Source organism: Leucopleurus acutus (genome assembly GCF_964270905.1).
Source record: "Leucopleurus acutus genome assembly, chromosome: 15".
NCBI lineage: Eukaryota > Metazoa > Chordata > Mammalia > Artiodactyla > Delphinidae > Leucopleurus > Leucopleurus acutus.
The window spans coordinates 76,024,655-76,047,378 of record NC_139157.1 but is presented as its reverse complement, the minus strand read 5'-3'; positions in this window follow the sequence as shown (position 1 = coordinate 76,047,378).

Below are 22,724 nucleotides of genomic sequence, written 5' to 3'. Positions count from 1 at the left end.
GTTGAAAGACTAATTAGAATTCATTCTTATCTTTTTACTAAAGCACGAACCATCATGTAAGCATGGTTCAGGATCTTTTTAGCTTATCTCTAGCTTTGGCTTTTAGCATTTTCAAGTTGCTTTTCCTCCTGTGCACGTCCATTGCTGCTACTAACATCACAGCTTGTGATTATTAGTTTACACATCTGTACCCTCCGATCGCCTCTGTTTTACTCAGCTTCATGGTCGCTGTACCCAGCATGGTGCCTTAGATGTGGTAGGTACAGAATAAAATTTAATTGTATTTATTTTGAATGACTACATAAATAGAAAGAGTATGATGTTAAAACTTTATGATCAAAAGAAGTAACAACTGACACTGCAGAAATACAAAAGTTCACGAGAGATTACTACAAGCAACTCTATCCCAATAAAATGGACAACCTGGAAGAAATGGACAAATTCTTAGAGATGCACAACCTGCCAATATTGAATCAGGAAGAAATAGAAAATATGAACAGACCAATCACAAGCACTGAAATTGAAACTGCGATTAAAAATCTTCCAACAAACAAAAGCCCAGGACCAGATGGCTTCACAGGCGAATTCTATCAAACATTTAGAGAAGAGCTAACACCTATCCTTCTCAAACTCTTCCAAAATATAGCAGAGGGAGGAACACTCCCAAATTCCTCTACGAGGCCACCATCATATCACCTTGATACCAAAACCAGACAACGATGTCACAAAGTCAGAAAACTACAGGCCAATATCACTGATGAACACAGATGCAAAAATCCTCAAGAAAATACTAGCAAACAGAATCCAACAGCACATTAAAAGGATCATACACCATGATCAAGTGGGGTTTATTCCAGGAATGCAAGGATTCTTCAATATATGCAAATCAACCAACGTGATACACCATATTAACAAATTGGAGGAGAAAAACCATATGATCATCTCAATAGATGCAAAGAAAACTTTCGACAAAATTCAACACCCATTTATGTTAAAAACCCTGCAGAAAGTAGGCATAGAGGGAACTTTCCTCGACATAATAAAGGCTATATATGACAAACCCACAGCCAACGTCGTCCTCAGTGGTGAAAAACTGAAAGCATTTCCACTAAGATCAGGAACAAGACAAGGTTGCCAACTCTCACCACTCTTATTCAACATAGTTTTGGAAGTTTTAGCCACAGCAATCAGAGAAGAAAAGGAAATAAAAGGAATCCAAAACGGAAAAGAAGAAGTAAAGCTGTCACTGTTTGCAGATGACATGATACTATACATAGAGAATCCTAAAGATGCCACCAGAAAACTACTAGAGCTAATCAATGAATTTAGTCAAGTAGCAGGATACAAAATTAATGCACAGAAATCTCTTGCATTCCTATACACTAATGATGAAAAATCTGAAAGTGAAATTAAGAAAACACTCCCATTTACCACTGCAACAAAAGGAGTAAAATATCTAGGAATAAACCTATCTAAGGAGACAAAAGACCTGCATGCAGAAAATTATACGATATTGATGAAAGAAATTAAAGATGATACCAACAGATGGAGAGATATACCATGTTCTTGGATTGGAAGAATCAACATTGTGAAAGTGACTCTACTACCCAAAGCATCTACAGATTCAATGCAATCCCTATCAAACCTCCACTGGCATTTTTCACAGAACTACAACAAAAAATGTCCCAGTTTGTATGGAAACACAAAAGACCCCGAATAGCCAAACCAATCTTGAGAACGAAAAACGGAGCTGGAGGAATCAGGCTCCCTGACATCAGACTATATTACAAAGCTACAGTAATCAAGACAGTATGGTACTGCCACAAAAACAGAAAGATAGATCAATGGAACAGGATAGAAAGCACAGAGATAAACCCATGCACATATGGTCACCTTATCTTTGATAAAGGAGGCAGGAATGTACAGTGGAGAAAGGACAGCCTCTTCAATAAGTGGTGCTGGGAAAACTGGACAGCTACATGTAAAAGTATGAGATTAGATCACTCGCTAACCCCATACACAAAAATAAGTTCAAAATGGATTAAAGACCTAAATGTAAGGCCAGAAACTACAGAACTCTTAGAGGAAAACATAGGCAGAACACTCTATGACATAAATCACAGCAAGATTCTTTTTGACCCACCTCCTAGAGAAATGGAAATAAAAACAAAAATAAACAAATGGGACCTAATGAAACTTCAAAGCTTTTGCACAGCAAAGGAAACCATAAACAAGATGAAAAGACAACCCTCAGAATGGGAGAAAATAATTGCAAATGAAGCAACTGACAAAGGATTAATCTCCAAAATTTACAAGCAGCTCATGCAGCTCAATAACAAAAAAACAAACAACCCAATCCAAAAATGGGCAGAAGACCTAAATAGACATTTCTCCAAAGAAGATATACAGACTGCCAACAAGCACATGAAAGAATGCTCAACATCATTAATCATTAGAGAAATGCAAATCAAAACTACAATGAGATATCATCTCACACCAGTCAGAATGGCCATCATCAAAAAATCTAGAAACAATAAATGCTGGAGAGGGTGTGGAGAAAAGGGAACACTCTTGCACTGCTGGTGGGAATGTGAATTGGTACAGCCACTATGGAGAACAGTACGGAGGTTCCTTAAAAAACTACAAATAGAACTACCATATGACCCAGCAATCCCACTACTGGGCATATACCCTGAGAAAACCATAATTCAAAAAGAGTCATGTACCACAATGGTCATTGCAGCTCTATTTACAATAGCCAGGACAATGTTCATTGCAGCTCTATTTATGATAGCCAGGACATGGAAGCAACCTAAGTGTCCATCAACAGATGAATGTTTAAAGAAGATGTGTCACATATATACAATGGAATATTACTCAGCCATAAAAAGAAACGACATTGAGCTATTTGTAATGAGGTGGATAGACCTAGAGTCTGTCATACAGAGTGAAGTAAGTCAGAAAGAGAAGGACAAATACCGTATGCTAACACATATATATGGAATTTAAGAAAAAAAATGTTATGAAGAACCTAGGGGTAAAACAGGAATAAAGACACAGACCTACTAGAGAACGAACTTGAGGATATGGGGAGGGGGAAGCGTGAGCTGTGACAAAGCGAGAGAGAGGCAGGGACATATATACACTACCAAACGTAAGGTAGATAGCTAGTGGGAAGCAGCTGCATAGCCAGGGAGATCAGCTCAGTGCTTTGTGACCACCTGGAGGGGTGGGATAGGGAGGGTGGGAGGGAGGGAGACGCAAGAGGGAAGAGATATGGGAACATAGGTATATGTATAACTGATTCACTTTGTTATAAAGCAGAAACTAACACACCATTGTAAAGCAATTATACCCCAATAAAGATGTTTAAAAAAATTAAATTAAATTAAGTTAGAAAAAAACCCTTTATGATCAAGATGTTTATTGTTTCATACTGGTATTCTGCAATTATTCTGACCGACTGATATTTTTCTAAATATTTTAAAAGCAACTTATTAAGTAAATTTGATTATACCAAACGTTTGGAGAAATCTGACATTATAGAAGGTAAGCTACAGGAGTTTTGTAAATTTCATGGGAGGTCGGAAGTGAAGTTAGGATTCTACCTGAAACTTACTCTCCATCCCTCTTTCATTGCTCTCCATTAGCTTAGTGATTCTGTCAAGTTCAGGAGTGTAGTACGAGGCCCTGCCACCTCAGAAAACTGATTTGCTGGCTCAATTCAGGCACAAGGACTAAACTTACATTCTGTAAAAGGTCAGAATGCCAGTTTACAAGATCTAAACTCCCACAGAAACTAGCTACTCTTCCCAACTTCTATTTTATGCATTCTTTTTGCATTATGGTATGTCAAATTAGGATCTGAAATTTATTTTCTGGTAATCAAATGTAAAAAGGAGTTAACATCAGCTACAACAATGATAATAATGCTAATAAATATAAAATAATAAATAACAACTACCATTTATAGAGCAGGTACCATAGACCAACCTCTTTTCTATATGCCATGGTTCAATGTTTTACATTAATCTAAGATTCCCGAACATATTTATTTATACATTAAGAGTATACAAATTATCATAACAAGACAAATTCAGATCCTTGTACTAAGATCTATTGGATCTCTTTGTAACAGCACTGTAACTCAGAAATCTTATTTTAGTTATACTCACACACATTGAAATACACATGAAATTCACAAGTAGTTAAAGATCTACTACTGAAAAATATGCCAGACCCAGATTATTTTATAGAAAAGTTCTAACAACCTTTTTTTTTTTTTTTTGCAGTACACGTGCCTCTCACTGCTGTGGCCTCTCCCACCGCGAAGCACTGGCTCCGGACGCGCAGGCTCAGCGGCCATGGCTCACGGGCCCACCCGCTCCGCGGTATGTGGGATCCTCCCGGACCGGGGCACAAACCCGTGTCCCCTGCATCGGCAGGCGGACTCTCAACCACTGTGCCACCTGGGAAGCCCTAACAACCTGTATTTTTAAACTACATAGAGTACAGAAAAATATAGAACATTTTGTTTATTTGATGTATTTTAAGATAAGTTATTTTAATATTCAGAAATTATAGAAATATAATGGACAACCAATATTCACCACTCAGATTAGACAAACATAAAACAGGTTGTTTTATTTGTTTCTGATCTTTAAGAAATAAACCTTTACAGCTTTCTTTTACCCCTTCATATCTCATGTCTTTCTTTCCTTGTCCCTACATGTTTATGTAGTGTTACTTCACATGAATGCAACAATATACAATAAAGAAATTAAAATTTTTTTTCAACAGCAGAATCATTCATTTATTATTCTACAGCTTGCCTTTCATTCATTTAACATTCTGACTTTGATTTTCATTCATGTGATAGATGTAGATCCAACATACTTATTTTAAATGCTACATAAAATAACCTACAATTATATTGTTATATATGCCAGATGTATGTCATATTAACTGTATATAATCTTACAATAACCCAGTGAGGTCTACATTACTATTATAATTACCATTGTTTTTTCTATGAAGAAAATGAGAGAAAGAGATTAAGTGAATTCTTCAAGGTTATACAGTCAGTCAGATGGAAACCAGGATTCGAATCCAGCCATCTGGTTTCATTTTCTGTGCTCATAGCCACTTTGCAACACCATCGCGCACTGCTACATTTTCCATTGTTTCACTATAATGTAACATTTCCTTGAGCTTTTTACTTTGTAACATAAAAAGCATAATTTTTAGATTTAATAATTACGTTTGTCATATATACATACATATGTATACATGTTTGTACATACACATCCTCATATATACACACATTCACCATATATATACCATATAGCATATTAATTGTGTACCATGCAGTATTTTAAGTGCTATGCCTATATTAACTCACTTAATCCTCATAAAAATACCATAGCATACATTATCCTCATTTTATAGATGAGAAATACAGAATCAGAAATGTTAAGTAAATTGCCCGAGCTTACATAGCTAATAATTAGCCGAACCCAGATTCATACCCAGCAATCCAGCTAGAGAATATCTGCTCTTAACCACATCCCATTCATTTTCTCTGGTTTTATGTATCTCTAGGTGGTCAACTATTACTCTCTGCTCTTATTCTTGAATATATCTTTAGCTGAATATATTATAGGTGATAGCTATTTTCTCTCAGCACTTAGAATATTTTATTCTAAGTTCTGGAATATAGCAATGCAAATGAAATACCATTGTCCATCTACTTGTCCTTCATTTTTAGGTAATCTCTTTTCTCTATGCTAGCTTTTAAGATTATTTTTCCTTGGCTTTCATGTCTTTTAGTTTCAATATGAAGTATCCAAGATGTGTGGGTTTGAAATTCTTGAAGTTTTAGTTCTGGAGAATTCATATATAGTATATATTTGAAAATAGTTTCTCTGCCATTATTATGCATATATATTATATACACATAATATATAAAAAATACATGATATTATTACACTATATAATATTATATATACTATAGTATACCTTATTCCATATGTATATATCACGTGACATGTATATATTGTAAACATATGTATTACAAAGAGTACATTTTCCATTTATACATATATTTTAGCTTATCTTTAAAATATTTTTGAACATATTTATTTTTTATAGGATTTTTTAATAAGTTCCTTTTATATCTAACAGCTGCTGTTGCACTGATTCCTGTATTTCTATTTATATATATTTAAAGATATTCTTTCCTTCATTTTCTTTTTTGTTTGTTTTGGGAAAAGGAAGAAATCCTAAATGAAAAAAGTTATTTTCAAATTGATCTAAGGTTTTAATCCATCTAGAGTGATAAAACATTGTTCACTCTTCCTTTGTACTTGTTTTTTGAAGGCATTTTGGAGTTTCTCTTGGAAGGTTCACCTAGAATGTGGGGTCCTGCATGGGCTCCCAATAAGGAATATTAGGATGAAATAAGGCAGTAAGTGTAAGTCACTAAAGGCAGTTCTGGACACATAAGCTTTTAATAACCATTGGAACTTCCTATTATATCTGCTGTTTGGCATTTCTTTGTTGCCTTCATCTGGCCCCTATATCTCATTCTAGACCCTCTTGTTAAACTGGTGAATTGATGTAGGCTCTGGCTGTAAGGCGATTAATTAATGTCTCCCTTGGAATGCACATTTACAGACACCTGAGACCCAGGCAAAAAACAGCCCCAGCTCTTTTCAGCCTCTTCCTATTTGCATCATAGCTCTGGTTTCAAATAGTGAGTACATCTCATTCCCTGCCTCATGTGGTCACTTTTAGTCTTTTACTTCATAAACTCTCTTCTCCCTGACCCTATTTCCAGACTCATAGCTCAGCAGGCCCACAGTTTTTGCAGGACTTTCTACTTTGTCTTCCATTTACACTTTGGGTACACTGAGATGCTTACCTCATTAACTTTCTCCATCCTTGTTATGTGACTGGAACTGAGAGATCAGGGGACAGCCCAAGCATGAACTTTCAATACAATATTGATTAAAATCTTATCAATTTTACAAGTTCTACTTGTAAACTTTATTTTACAAGTTCTACTTACTTTTATTTATTTATTTGTTTGTTTATTTTTGGCTGCATTGGGCCTTCATTGCTGCACACGAGTTTTCTCTAGCTGAAGGTGAGCGGGGACTACTCTTCATTGCAGTGCGCGGGCTTCTCATTGTGGTGGCTTCTCTTGTTGTGGAGCACGGGCTCTAGGCACGTGGACTTCAGTAGTTGTGACACTCAGGCTCAGTAGTTGTGGCACACGGACTTAGTTGCTCCGCGCGATGTGGGATCTTCCCGGACCAGGGCTCAAACCCGTGTCCTCTGCATTGGCAGGCGGATTCTTAACCACTGCGTCACCAGGGAAGTCCTCTACTTACTTTTAAAACATAGCCTTCTATTCCATTCCACTGAAAATAGTCTCCAATACCTTGGTATTCAGTCTTAGGTAGATCATTTAAATAAAAACATGTACTTTGAATTAATTCACTTTATTTGAATCTAGAATTCATTAGGCAACATGGTATTAAATTTCCTGTTTATAAGAATGATAGTTCTATTTGCATTCTTATTTTATTGAGTTTTTATCTAGTAAATGATTTCTTTGCACTAATTTCAAGGCTTTTTAAAGCAAGACCACTAAATATCTTCCTTTTATATCTGAGGAAAGTTTGATTTGAATCCACAAATACCTCCTTAATTATTATGAAAACATTTTCATGACAATGAAATTCTGAACACTAGTTTTATTGAAGTGCAGTATATCAGAGGGAAATATGTATTAATTATCAAAATAAAGTATTTTATCTTTTTGTTTATTTATGTAATTATGACAGAGGAGATAGAAAAGAAGAGGGCATTTTCCTTCTATTGTGTAGCATTCCTATAGATTTTACACTGGTCATTTGGTAATTCCAACATCTGACTCACATGAGCAGCTTTCTGATTAGGATGTTTCTGAAGCTGGAATATTTTTAGGATAAAAGAAAATCTGTTTATATTTCAAGTAAAACTACATATGACCTTTATTCAGTGCAAATATTGCCTCATTCTTTAAAAATCCTAACCCACACAGAAGTCTAGGTCACTTGTAGGCTCTGCAAGGAAGTGGAAGACACACCTTTTCTGGCTTGAGATTGTCATCAACTTGGTTTCCACCAGGCATTAGAGGGGTCTACAATAGTAAAGTATATCCTTAGGTCTAGTGTACTGCTCTGCACCTCATGGACACCAGTAAATACATGTAACTGGAATGACTACATGTGATTTTAATAGTCCCCAGAGAGGAAAGGAATTTTTTTCTATTTCATTCTTTATCATTGGTATGGTCAGGAAGTATTTTGTTGCCAAGACATAATCATTTTTCTCCTGGTGACTTTAGCAAAACATCACCCAGTCCAATTAAAAAGCTGTTCTTTTCCTGTTAGTTTAAGAAGTCAGCACCCACGCTTCACTGTGGTATCCAGCCCTCCGTTATTAACAGTTCTCTTGGCATCTTATTAAATTGGAAAGGGTTTCAGACCAAGATTAAATGGCATGTATGAATCTCTTTATATTATTTGAAACACATATTCTGTCCACATAAACTGCTATTTCCATTATCTTAATTTTGTATAGCACAATGAATTATATGAATTATTTTTCCAGGCCCTCAGAGGGGGTCATTTTCCACAAAGGAAGTAGCCACATAATAAAAAGGTCAAAGCTAAATCACAAAAGAAAAAGTCTCTAATCATAAAAAAACCATTTTTTTGGAGGAAGATGAAGCAGATCAGTCATCAGCTACTTTTTATCACAATCTAAGACATGTGCAGTAATAAATAAATACATTCTCAATTTTACACGATAGATTCTCTCCACCCAGGAGTATGACTGTAGTACCCATATTTAGAAAGGGATTATTGTTTTCTTTAAAAAAAAATTATTGAGGTATAATTTACATATAATAAAATGCATATTGATGAGTTTTGACAAATACATACATGTGCACACACACACACTGATGTGACAGTAATAGAGAGAATGTTTCTATCACCCTCAAATATTCTTTCAGATCAATACAGGAAGCCCCCAGCCTCCATCCTGGGCTCCAGGCAATTGCTCATACGCTTACTGTCTATCGCTAGAGGTTGGAACAATGTCTCCTCGACTTTCACACAAATGGGTCTATATGGTATGTATCCTTTTATGTCTGGCTTGTTTCACATTTTAAAAACTTTTTAAAAACTAAACGTTTTATTTTAGGATAATTTTAGATTTACAGAAAAATTGCAAAGATGGTACAGAGAGTTTTTCCTATCCTTAAAATCTTATATTAATACATAACTAATGTAACTAACGTGCTGCATTTGTCACAACCAATGAACAAATATTGGTACATTAGTATTCACTTAAATCATGGTTTATGCCAATTTCCTCCCTTTGTAAACTAACGTGCTTTTTCCTGTTCCAGGATCCCATCCAGGATATCGCATTACATTGAGTCATTGCATTTAGTTGTCGTGTCTCCTTAGCTCCTCGTGGCTGTGCCAGTTTCTCAGATTGTCCTTGTTTCTGATGACCTTGAAGGATTTGAAGAGTACTCCTCAGCTCTGTTGTAGAATGTCTTTTAATTGGGATTTCAGTGATGCTTTTTCTTATGATTACACTGTGGTTAGGAGGACGACCACAGAGGTAAAGTGTCAGTCACATCACATTCAATCAACATGACCTTCACTATTGACATTCACTTTAATCACCTGGCAGAGGCAGTGCATGGTCAGGTTTCTCCATTGTAAAGTGACTCCCCCCACCCCACTTCCAAGCTGCCCTCTTTGGGAGAAGTCACCATCTGTAAGCCACACTTAGAGTGGGGAGTCATGCACCACTTCCTTAAGTGTGGATTACCAACCATAAGTCATTTGTCTGCTCTCCCCCATTTATTTCCTTAATAAATCATTTATTTATATCAGTATGAACTCATGCAAATTTATTTTAAAATTTGAGTTACATTACAATACTATGTGTATTAATTTTATTCCAGCTTTGGCCATTCAGAGCTCTTTCAATTGGCTCCTCTGCTACGGTTTTGGATCTGCCTTTTTACCAATAAATACATACGTACCCTTGATAGAATGTAATGGGAATGACACATTACCCCTGTAGTGTCCTCCCCAAACCCATAACCACAATCTAATCATGAGAAAAATTGGAGAATGGTATTAGAAACCAAGAGCTAGGTATGCTCATTGTTATTGAGGTATCATCACTTCCAGGCCTTCCAAATCGAAGAACAAAGTTGTTACCAACCCTTATATATACTCATATATGTGTAAATATTTCTATATTATCTATCCGTCTCTGTATTGAACTGTATATAGATTCATAAGATGTCTCCAACTCTAATCCATTACCACATGGATAATTCTAGCCATCTCCCCTTGTTTATCTGTAAGCTCCCACTCCAGCAGTGAGAATATTAATTGATCAATTCCAGTATGCATATATACTGAAGTATTTCAGAATTGTTATCTTGCGGTCCTGGGAAAACAACATTATCACCCAGAGTACGTTGTTATGTATAGTTTTCCTTTAGCCTTGAAAGTATCCACTGACTTCCAGACTTACTTAGGTCAGCACCTTTGTCCCTTACCTCCTTCAGTGAAGTTGTTCATACATTTGTAATACAGAGTTTGAGTTACTGGTATGTGTGAAGTACCATTAACTGAGACTGGAAAAATCTAGGGGAGGAGAAGGGTTTTTTGGCAAATCAAGTGTTACAATTTTATGTATAAGTTGAAAATACTTATTAGAGATCAAGGGGAAATGTCAAGTAGACGTCAAAAATTGATGTCAACCATTTGGTATGTGAATTTAAAATATTTTCCCTGAATTAAGGTCCATCATTTGATTTTGATTATGATATTATATAATTACATATTTACATTTTATAATTAAATATATATTACATATTTTATATGGAAATGAAAATATATTTTCTTTATATCTATTCCTTCTAGTTGACATTTCAAAATTAAGATGTGCTCTGGGTGCTTTAAAAATAGCAGAAAAATTCTGAATGCCATTTGCATTGCAATCATTGTGTTTTCTATCTATGATGAAATTATGCTTCAAGTAGTTAAGATCCAGTAAGTCCATATACAAAAGTGGGGGGGCTAAACTGGGAGATTGAGATTGACATATACACACAATTATATGTAAAATAGATAACTAATAAGGACCTGCTGTATAACACAGGGAACTCTACTCAATACTCTGTAATGACCTATATGGGAATAGAATCTAAAAATGAGTGGATATATGTATGTGGATAACTGAATCACTTTGCTGCACAGAAGAAACTAACACATTGTAAATAAACTATACTCCAATAAAAATTAATTTAAAAAATGAAGTTCAAGAACAGCCTGAGAGGACAAAACTGTCCCTACTCCAATCACCATTTGAATGGAAGGATCCTTGATCAGGTACTTCTATTTAAATATATCCTCAATTATCTAAAGTGAAGAAGAAAATGATCTTTTTTTTAATATCTTTATTGGAGTATAATTGCTTTACAATGGTGTATTAGTTTCTGCTGTATAACAAAGTGAACCAGTTATGCATATATATATATCCCCATATCTCTTCCCTCTTGTGTCTCCCTCCCTCCCACCCTCTAGGTGGTCACAAAGCACCGAGCTGATCTCCCTGTGCTATGCAGCTGCTTCCCACTAGCTATCTGTTTTACATTTGGTAGTGTATATATGTCCATGCCACTCTCTCACTTTGTCCCAGCTTACCCTTCCCCCTCCCCATGTCCTCAAGTCCATTCTCTAGTAGGTCTGTGTCTTTATTCTCATTTTGCCCCTAGGTTTTTCATGACCAATTTTTTTTTTAAGATTCCATATATATGTGTTAGCATATGGTATTTATTTTTCTCTTTCTGACTTACTTCACTCTGTATGACAGACTCTAGATCCATCCACCTCACTACAAATAATTCAATTTTGTTTCTTTTTATGGCTGAGTAATATTCCATTGTATATATGTGCCACATCTTCTTTATCCATTCATCTGTCAATGGACACGTAGGTTGCTTCCGTGTCCTGGCTATTGTAAATAGAGCTGTAACAAACGTTGTGGTACATGACTCTTTCTGAATTATGGTTTTCTCAGGGTATATGCCCAGTAGTGGGATTGCTGGGTCATATGGTAGTTCTATTTTTAGTTTTTTAAGGAACTTCCATACTGTTCTCCATAGTGGCTATATCAATTTACATTCCCACCAACAGTGCAAGAGTGTTCCCTTTTCTCCACACCACCTCCAGCAAAAATATGGAACGCTTCACAAATTTGCGTGTCATCCTTGCACAGGGGCCATACTAATCTTCTCTGTATCACTCCAATTTTAGTATATCTGCTGCTGCTGACGTGAGCACGAAAATGATCATTTTTGAATAACTTCATCTTACATCTCAAATGACTTTCTGAATGAACTTAAACATTTCAGACGTATAGAAAAATAAATTAAATAGATGTATTTACATTTTGGTATCAGACATATTTTCTTTGGGATGATTTATTTTATAAAGATTTATTTTGTATATAAAATATACCTGATTTGGTGTTGAGTTCTTTCTTTTCCAGTAGCATTTCAAGTATCATAATCATCAGTACACATACAAGATATCTGAAGGGATTGTTATCTCTCCTTTCCACTATAAATGCACCACTTAGTCTACTGGCATATCACTTAATTGACTTAAAGCTCCATTTTTCAGAATATTAAACTTATAATAAAATAGTTTGTCAAAAGTACAATATGTGGAAAACGGGTTAAAATCACCTGAATATATGACAAAATAAAACTGAGCGAATCCCTCACAAATCGTTACCTTTTAATCAGTGGTGATAATCTTGACATCACTAGCTTAGCACTTTCATGGAAAAGATGAGTCAGAAATGCTCACAAAGGAGAAAATATGCAAGGGGGAAGGAAAAACTCTTTTTTTTTCTTTGTTTCTTTTTTTTTTTAATGTACAGAATCTATGACAGGGAATACAGGAGTGCTGTGTACAACTTTACCATGGATTTCTCATCCAGAAAGAAGCAGAAGGAAATTTGAAGGGAAGCTCTGTTTACATAATGACTAGTTGTGATATTTTGTTAGTAAGTAAACTCCAATTGGTATTTTTCCAACAGACACAATAGGTAGGCAAAGTTAAGCTTCTTTATTAAGTATGCACACTTTCAAATCAATGTGAATATGCTTAATTTATCAAGAGTTGCTCTTGTTACTGTCAGCAAGTACAAAGTTAGCTAAATTAATACTGTATTAATTTTCTTTTGTGCTTTATCTATTACAGTTATTTTGCTTCTCGTAATTTCAAACTACATCATCATGGATTATATTTTGTTTCAAGGAACTGCAGAATCTCAGCTAAAACAGGCATAAAATAAGGGTATTATAGGTAAACATTAAATGTATTTCTTAGGGGTTTGGTCCAATTTTCCTAATAGCTATAAGTAAGGATTTTATGAAGATTATACCTTTGGGGGGGAGGGGAATCACAATATATATACTATAAATAAGAAGAAAAGGCTTTATTTTCACCTATTTCTAAAGGCTTAAACTTGGGCTCTTCCGTAAGAAACTCAGAGTGTGAATCAATCTCACAGAACTCAATGTCATTTTAAAAATACTGAAAGGAGAAAACTGCCAATATGATTTTTGCCTAAACATCCTCATCCCACTTACAAATACACACACATAAACAGCACACATATTTTGCACATGCGTACACCTGACCATGAGAGACCATCTGATGCTAAATGTGGTGACTGAGCATTCATATTAAAGAGACACAAGGATCTTTTTCATCAGAACAGTGGCTGCTTCATCTGAGGAGGATATGGTTTACCAATGAGTTGAAACTATTAATTAATATTTGTGAAAAGAAGATAATTATATTGCTTATTATAAATGATAAAATTAAGGGTTTTAATGCCAGAAAGGTTATCAAGATAAATACATTAAAGTTGAATTTCTTTACATGATTCACCATAGGGGAACTATAAAAAAAACTGTAGGACACTTTTTATGCAGTCCAAGAAAGTGATGGCTATAAAAACTGCTGAAATGCTCATAATAAGATGCTAAATTAAAACACCGTTTTCGCTTAGATCTCAATTCTAAGTGTTTTAAAAAGACTAAAATGCTGAGTAGTTGTCTCTGGGAGCCGAGGTTACAGGTGATTTGTACTTCCTCTTTATACTTTCCTGAGTTTTTCAAGCTTTTAAAAAGTCAGACAGTAATGTTTTAATAATCAGTGAACCACATTCATTATTTTAATAGCTTTATCAAATGAAATTCTTTTGCTCACACATTATGCTGGCTCAAATAAGTATGTCCTAAAAGTGAGTCCCTGTCCATGGAGGTCCTGACAACCACAGAGAAATTCTGCTCATGGTTTAAAAATAACCCCAGGAAATTACCTCCAACTTACAAACAACACAGTCTCGTGTTCTCTTTGCTCTAACTTATAAAGCAAATCTGGCCTGGGGCTCAACAGGCTATTTTAGTTAATACTGTTTTCATTCTGGCAAGAGTCCCTGCTTCCGTTAAATTCAGAGCAGCTGTTATGTTCAAAAACTGAAGAGGAAGGTAGGTGTGAGGTTTTTGGCCCCAAAGAGGATTTTTGTTTCCTCTGAGATGTTGTGAACACTCTCATTCCTCACCTGGGAAGCAAAACGGCATTGGGCCTGCTGTCATTCTATAGCCCAAATCATAGTGATGAATGTTGTGTCCTTAGGATCAAGGGCAGAGTGAAGCTGTGTTGGAAGAGAAATCAACCCTGACAAAAATACAGCCCCATGAAGGAAACGTGCTGTACAGAACTAGACCCGTCTTTGAGTTGGAGCTATCATAAGATATACCTGTACACCTTTTCTTCTTTATCCAATCATCTGTTGATGGATGCATAGGCTCCTTCCATATCTTGGCAATTGCACATAATGCTGCTATGAATATTGGTGAGCATGTGTCTTTTCAAATTAGTGTATTCATTTTCTTCAGATATATACCCAGGAGTATATGTGCTGGATAATATGGTAGTTCTGTTTTTTAGTTTTTTGAGGAAACTCCGTACTATTTTCCACAGTGGTTGCATCAATTTATATTCCTACCAACACTGTACTAGGGCTGCCTTTTCTGCACATCCTCACCAACATTTATTTGTGAGCTTTTTGACGATAGCCATTCTGACAGGTACGTGATGATATCTCATTGTGGTTTGTATTTGCATTTCTCTGATGATTAACTATGTTGGGCATCTTTTCATGTATTTGTTTGCCATCTGCTTGTCTTCCTTAGGAAAAATGTCTTTTCAGGTCTTCTGCCCATTTTGTATTGGGTTTTTTTTGTTGTTGTTCTGTTTGTTTTTGGACATTGAGTTTTATGAGTTGTTTATATACGTTGGATATTAACCCCTTATCAGTCATATCATTTGCAAATATTTTCTCCAATTCATAGGCTGTCTTTTCATTTTGTTGATGGTTTCTTTTGCTGCAAACACGTGTTTAATTAGATCTGATTTGTTTACTTTTTCCTTTTTTTCCCCTTTGCCTTTGGAGACAGATTCCACCAAAATATTGCTATGATTTATGTCAAAGAGTGGCCTGTGTACCTGGGTTGTGACCTTCATTTTGTGTCCTTAGCTTTTTTTTTCCCCTCTCTTTAGGGGGTACAGGAAGGTTAGTACTGGATTTGACTAACTGTCCTCCCCCTAGGCAGATAAGGTTCTGGTAAAATTGTTTCCCTTGGAGAGAAGTCCTTTGTCATGCTCTGGACATATTTCAATATGGTTACTTTTCCACTACCCCTGCCGGAAGCATAAGGGGATTTGTCTCTGATCTTCACCATGAGAACCTAGTAGCTTCCCTGGAGATAAAACCCATGAAAATGCTGGGGAGCTATGACTGTAGCCTCCAGGAGCTTCTCACTCTCCTGTAGTTAGTGCAAAATGAGCTTCCAGCAATTTGTCAAAATAATTTAAATATTCCAGCCACTTTATGGCTTCAATGTCTTGCTATAGGTAAGAGAATCTTCTCTATATTCACCCTTCTCTCCAGATTTCAGGTGATGATTTGCCCTGGGACCCTAATTCTCATGGGAGAGGTGACTTCCAAGCTCTGTTTTTTTTTTCTCTTCTTTCTTCCTTTCTTTCTTATTTTATTATTATTTTTTTAACATCTTTATTGGGGTATAATTGCTTTACAATGGAGTGTTAGTTTCTGCTTTATAACAAAGTGAATCAGTTATACATATACATATGTTCCCATATCTCTTCCCTCTTGTGTCTCCCTCCCTCCCACCCTCTAGGTGGTCACAAAGCACCAAGCTGATCTCCCTGTGCTATGCGGCTGCTTCCCACTAGCTATCTATTTTACGTTTGGTAGTGTATATATGTCCATGCCACTCTCTCACTTTGTCACAACTTACCTTTCCCCCTCCCCATATCCTCAAGTCCATTCTCTAGTAGATCTGTGTCTTTATTCCTGTCTTACCCCTAGGTTCTTCATGACATTTTTTTTTCTTAAATTCCATATATATGTGTTAGCATATGGTATTTGTCTTTCTCTTTCTGACTTACTTCACTCTGTATGATAGACTCTAGGTCCATCCACCTCATTACAAATAGCTCAAGCTCTTTACATGTCAGAGCTGAGAGCAGAACTCCACAGCTTCCCTAGCACTGATTGTTTTGGATTGAAGTAAAGGGAAACCCATCATTTCTACATTTCTTAATTCTCTCTACCTTACACCATGGGATTATTGATGAAATTTTTTCAGTATCTTTAATTCTTAGAATTTTATTATTCTCTTCCTGGGGACATCTTACAACTGCATATTTCAAAATATAATCCAAATATTTTTGTAAGCAGAGATTACAGTTAAAATGTAAATATTAAAATATGGTTTGTGATGTTTTGAAATTTAAGGATGGAATTTAAAACAAGAGGAACAGAATCAAATTGGGGCTGTCCTCAATTCTCGGGTTTTATTGCTTATCTAAATGTTATGGACTATTTAGAAGATAAATACTATTGATTGGTGACACAGAAGCAATAAGTAGTCACAGAAATTGATTAATAAATACTGATTTTTTTTCAGCACTTCATCTATATAAACTGTTTATTTGCAGCAGATGATAAAGTTAAAAAGAGTGTTGTTTTTGCGGTATGGATCATAATGCAGATAACAAAATTCTAATTTTTCTTTGTAAAAGATGGACATGTGCAACTTTTCTTTCTTCTCATGGAGGCAGTATGTTAACATCTATGTGTCGTTGTCCCTATGAGTAATGTATCCCTATTTACTTCAGCCTATGGAATTTTACCTTTAACTTTTCTATAGGTAATACATTCATGTATTAAAAAAAATTAACATAGAGAGTGAAATGTCTCCCCATCTATATCTCCATCCTCTCAGTTCCAGCTCCTGTGTATGCACTGTAATTAGTATTTAAGCACAAATTTAAAAATCCAATATTTGCTTGCCGATTAAACATTAGGTTTTTGGCTTCAGAAATTAAAAAGTTGAATTCCAGAGAAAGACAAATATCATATGATATTGCTTGTACGTGGACTCTAAAAAAAATATGATACAAATGAACTTATTTACAGAACAGAAACAGGCTCACAGACTTAGAGAATTAACTTACGGTTACCACGAGGGAAGGGTTGGGGGGAGGGATAGGTTGGGAATTTGGGATGTGTACACACTGCTATATTTAAAATAAAATGCCTTTCCACGAAAAATAAATAAATACAAAGTTGAATTCCCATTAATTGTAATGGGTAAGACTTCAAGTAGAGCAGATTTGTGGGAAAAGCTCAGAAATTCCATTTTTGGTATTTGTGCTTCAGATTCCTTCAACATATCCAAGAAGATAGATTGAGTAGACGGTTGGACATGTGTCTGAATTCATCACAGAAAGTCAGGCTGGAGACATACTGTCAGAGTCATCAGTGATTAGACGGTATTTAAAGCCATGAGACTGGATGAGGTCACCAAGAATGAGCGTGCCTATGACAAAGGAATGCAGCACTGAGCCACAGGCACTGAAATACTAAACATTCAGGAAGGAGAGGGGTAAGCTGTAAAGAGACTGAGGTGGAAACAAGTTGTAGGAAGAATATTAGGAGACTATGATTTCCCAGAAGCCAAGTAAAGAAATAATTTAAGAAGAAGGAACTAATCAACTGAACCAAATGCTGCTAACAGCATTAGGTGATCCACTAGCCACTAGCCAGATAAAAGTGGTGAGTGAGCTGGTCTTGTATTGATACTACTTCCTTTTTGGTTTGAGTCTACTCTCTTTTTAGAGAAATTCCTGCACCTAGGAGCTGTTTTCCATAACTAGCCTGCTGCTGAGTGCCCCCATGACTCTTAAGAAACTGGCTCAGCAGACAGTCCAGTATTTCCTGATCTCTTAGTATCGCCTCTACTATTGCTTTCAGGGATATGGAACTTCTTCCTCCACAAAAGATGATGTTTCTCCTCCGAAGCTTATTTTTAGTAATATCTGCATCATATCTAGAAGTTATTTGACATAAGACGCATAATAATGTCATTCTCTATCTAGTGTCTGAGACTGATGTAAGTTTTTCCATTAGTTTTAGTAATTTTTTGGTCATTTAGGTTTAATTTGCAGGAGGAAGGTAAGGGTGGGAGGATTATTTACGTTCACACCACATTTCCTGTAAGTTTGGCTCTGTTAGATTGTATTCCAGCTACGGACCAGCTGGCTGACCTCAGGCAAGTTACTAAACTTCTCTAGGACTCAGTTACCCTATCCATAAAGTGAGGGATGAAGCATAAATGGTTACTGTGAGAATTGCACTGCTCACCACAAATTAAACACTATTTAAGTTTCTGCCATTCTGAAAGCACACAAAGATCTTTAAGATATATGAGCATCCGTGCTTGCCTGTTATTGGCAACCTTAAAGGCATCTTTAAACACTGGGAGTAGACAGGTTGACTGAACATATAATGCAAAGAAAAAATTACTTTTTCTCATTTCAGTGAAGCATTGGGAGAAGGTATGAAGAGATGCATATTATTACCAAGATTAAAAGAAAATAATTCTGGAAAAATCTGCAGAACTTTTCTATAAACAGGACACATTGCAGAATCATGTTATGAAGATTAAAAATATGATAGCAGAGCACCAAGGAGCATACTGCTCTTGGATTCTGTGATTAAAGGAAACATGACTGTGTAGCTCCTAAAATTAATTTAGAGTACTTTTAATGCCCTTAGGCATATGACAGAATAATGTAAGGTCACAAGCTTTAATGATAGCAATCATCACTGAATTCAATTTCTTCATGCTGGCTGCAATTTAGTTGTTTTTCTTTTAAGAGCTGTTTAAATTCAAGGAATTAATAAGCAAAGCTTAGTATTTAAAACTTCCTGCCTACAAATTACATTGCAGCTTTGTGGTGAATGTAGAATAGTGGCAAGATCTGTTTTCAAAAAAGTTAGAGAATTTTAGAAAAATAAAAACTTATGTTTTGTATCTTATTTTTAAATTTTAAATCATTAAATGATTAAAAGAGATCTGATTCAATCTATTAATTCATTTTCTAACATATTTAGGAAAACAATTCTGTTTTCAACATCAACAATATCAATAGTATTAAAATCAAAAGCAAAAATATACGTTTTCTCTTGCTATTTTTATAAATGTTAGCACACAATGGGGTTATGAGATTCTGATTTTTTAAAAAATAATTTGACTTTTAAAGTTTCAAAATACTTAAATGTGAAAAGGTTAGGAAAAAAGGGAAAGTGGGGAAAGAATGGAGATTTATTCTTTAATTTATTCAACAAACATTTACTGAATGGCTAATCTTTGCAAGTCCCTATACTATACAGAAGAACCTACTATCTTATGGAAAGGCCAGAAAGTAAACTGACAATAAAACTAGTTAAAAATTGTTATCACAGAGGAGGTGCTTGGAGCACAGAGGAGAAGGCTGAGACCCAGACAAGGGAAGGAGGATATTTGTGGGTGCACAGAGATAGTTTTCAGAGATCTGGGCTGTGTGTTAAATGTGAAGGATGCGGGAAGGACATTACAGTAAGGAGTAGCGTTTGCAAAAACTTAGAGACTTGAGAAAATTGGATATGGTTGGAATAAAAGGTAAGAGGTAGGGAATGGTGAGAGTTAAGACTGTATGGATAGAACCGTGATCAAGAAAAATGTCTTGTGGCAAAGAGACTTTGTTGAATCCTTAACAGGTAAAGGTGAACTTGTCAGTGTATTGTTACTGAGAGAGCTGCTTCTCAGAGAGATAATGGCCTTCTTGGGCAAACTAACCTGATAATTGCTGATGGGTCAAAATAACAACCAAAAAGTGATCAGATACTTCAGCAACATTACATCATTAGTGACCTTGGCAGGATTTAGAGTAGATGCTGGAAACAAAGTTAGATGGAGCTGACCAATGAACCTAGAAGAATCTCTAGACTGTACTGAGGGCTCACTTGTGGCTGATAACCCTGAAAATAAAAGCTGTATAAAGGTGTACACTGTAGATAGAGGGTAAAAAATATCCCTGCATGATAATAAACCAAATCCTTACTATTGAAAACTCTTTTCCAAGGGGTTTAACTGGGGGTTTGTACAGATGAGCTCTAATCTGGGCATAGTGAGCTTCATCCTCAGAATTCAGGAGCAAGGCCAGAAAATATTACCCTATGATATTGAAAGTAATCACCATTTTCATAAAGTATATGTGTTTATCCACCTCCAGAGGTAAGCCATAGGAAGAAATGATTTGTGGAAGCTCTGCTGAGAACACTAATGTCATCGTAATTACTATCAAGTGACTAATCTCTCTCCCAAAACTCATCAAGTAATTAATGTAAGGTAAGTTCGGTAATAATGAGTTGTAATATGTCTGAAAAATTGGTACCAGGACACTAAGATGGCACCTTAAATGCATAAAATGTTAGAGGTGAATATATGTTAAATAGAAGTCTTCAAAGTAGTGTGTATACACGTTAAAGGGTCCATAAAATGGTCAACAGATCTATGCGAATGTTAAACAAAATATTCCTGCATCTAAAGATACATGGATGTGTGTATACAGACACATACACATATATATGTGCATATATGTATATATAGACATGCATTTATAGGTTTGTTTTTATCTGAAAAAAATAATTAATCTTCCCCACTATTTAATGCAGAGGTTAACACTGTCATCCTCCTCTAGGAAGAGGGTGATGAACCCAAGTATGAACGTGCTGGGAGTGGGATCCCTATCTCCTTCTCTTTCATCATACTGCACACATTTTTGTTTGTACATGAAGAGTCATTCAGGGCAGAAGACAAATACACTGGTCAAAGATTGGGATATATGAATGAGAGAATGCATTCAGGAAGCTCTGAACCATCTGATGTTATGGGAATGCAGGCAGAGTGTGGATGAGTGAGGAGATGAAGTGGGAATCCAACTGTAACTGTTGTGTTATTGATCTTAAGTCATAATTCTCCCCCCCTCCCCTTACTTGTCTCTCCGTTCAAGAAGATAGTGAGCTCTGTGCTCACTGTTTTGGAGGAGGCATGTGTTAGAGATGCTAATAGGACAAGACTTACAAGTCCTTACAACTTTAATTTCCAGAATCTAGATGCATCAAATAGGGAAAGGATTCCTGGTATAAACAATATGCGTTGAGAGAACCAGAGCAGGAAGCTCCCACTTATAGGCCCCTAGATTCAAAAGAGATCCCTTGAACTGTGGAGAGAAGGTAGAGAGAGATAGATAGAGAGAGGGAGGGAGGGGAAGAGTAAGAAAGATAGATGGAGAAAGAGAGAGATGTGTTGGTGAGTCTTGTATCTTGTGAACAGGACAGCCACCTAGCATCTCAGAAGGTATCTAGCATGTCCCCAGAGAGAAGCGTGTGGTGTGTCTAGAAAGATGAAGCCTTGGACACTTTCTCCGAAGTATTTTGTATTCCACGTGGCACAGAATAGTGTCTAGTCACTGGTAGCCAAACCAACTGGGTGATGTATATCACACTGTCACATTATTGGAGCAAAGGACCACATTGTCCTCCCTCCCTCGATTCGTTCCTTGACACAACTTAAGACCTGAGTACTATAAGAAATCCCTGGGAGGTATATGGTGTATGTGGGGAGTGGGTACTACATTAAATGGTAGTAAAAGTTAATATTATTTTTCAGATAAAAACAAATATATAGATGACCCTAGAAGAGACTGAAGATTTCATCCACAATGATAAAATAGAAACAGAAGTTAAACTGAATTATAAAAAATTAAGTTGATTTTGAGATTGGATATTTAATAATAATTGTATAACTATAAGAATTTTAGACTTAATCTGCAAAATAATAGGGAACCATTATAGGAGTTTAAGTGCAGGAGTTTAACATGACAGTCCTTAATAGAAGATTATTATGGAGGAGATATTAGAGGTTAAATATAGAGAAGCATGTTTCCTGATGAGTGGAAAGATACATTCTATATTACAATAAAGGTACATTAACAATTGTGCCTTTACTCTAAAAAATCAATATGTTCTTGAGGCTCTTTATTATTTTACTTAAATAATTTTAAGATGTAGAATCATCAACACTGAGAAGCAAACCCTTACCCAGGGAGACTCTACTAAGAATTAGGTCTTGCAGT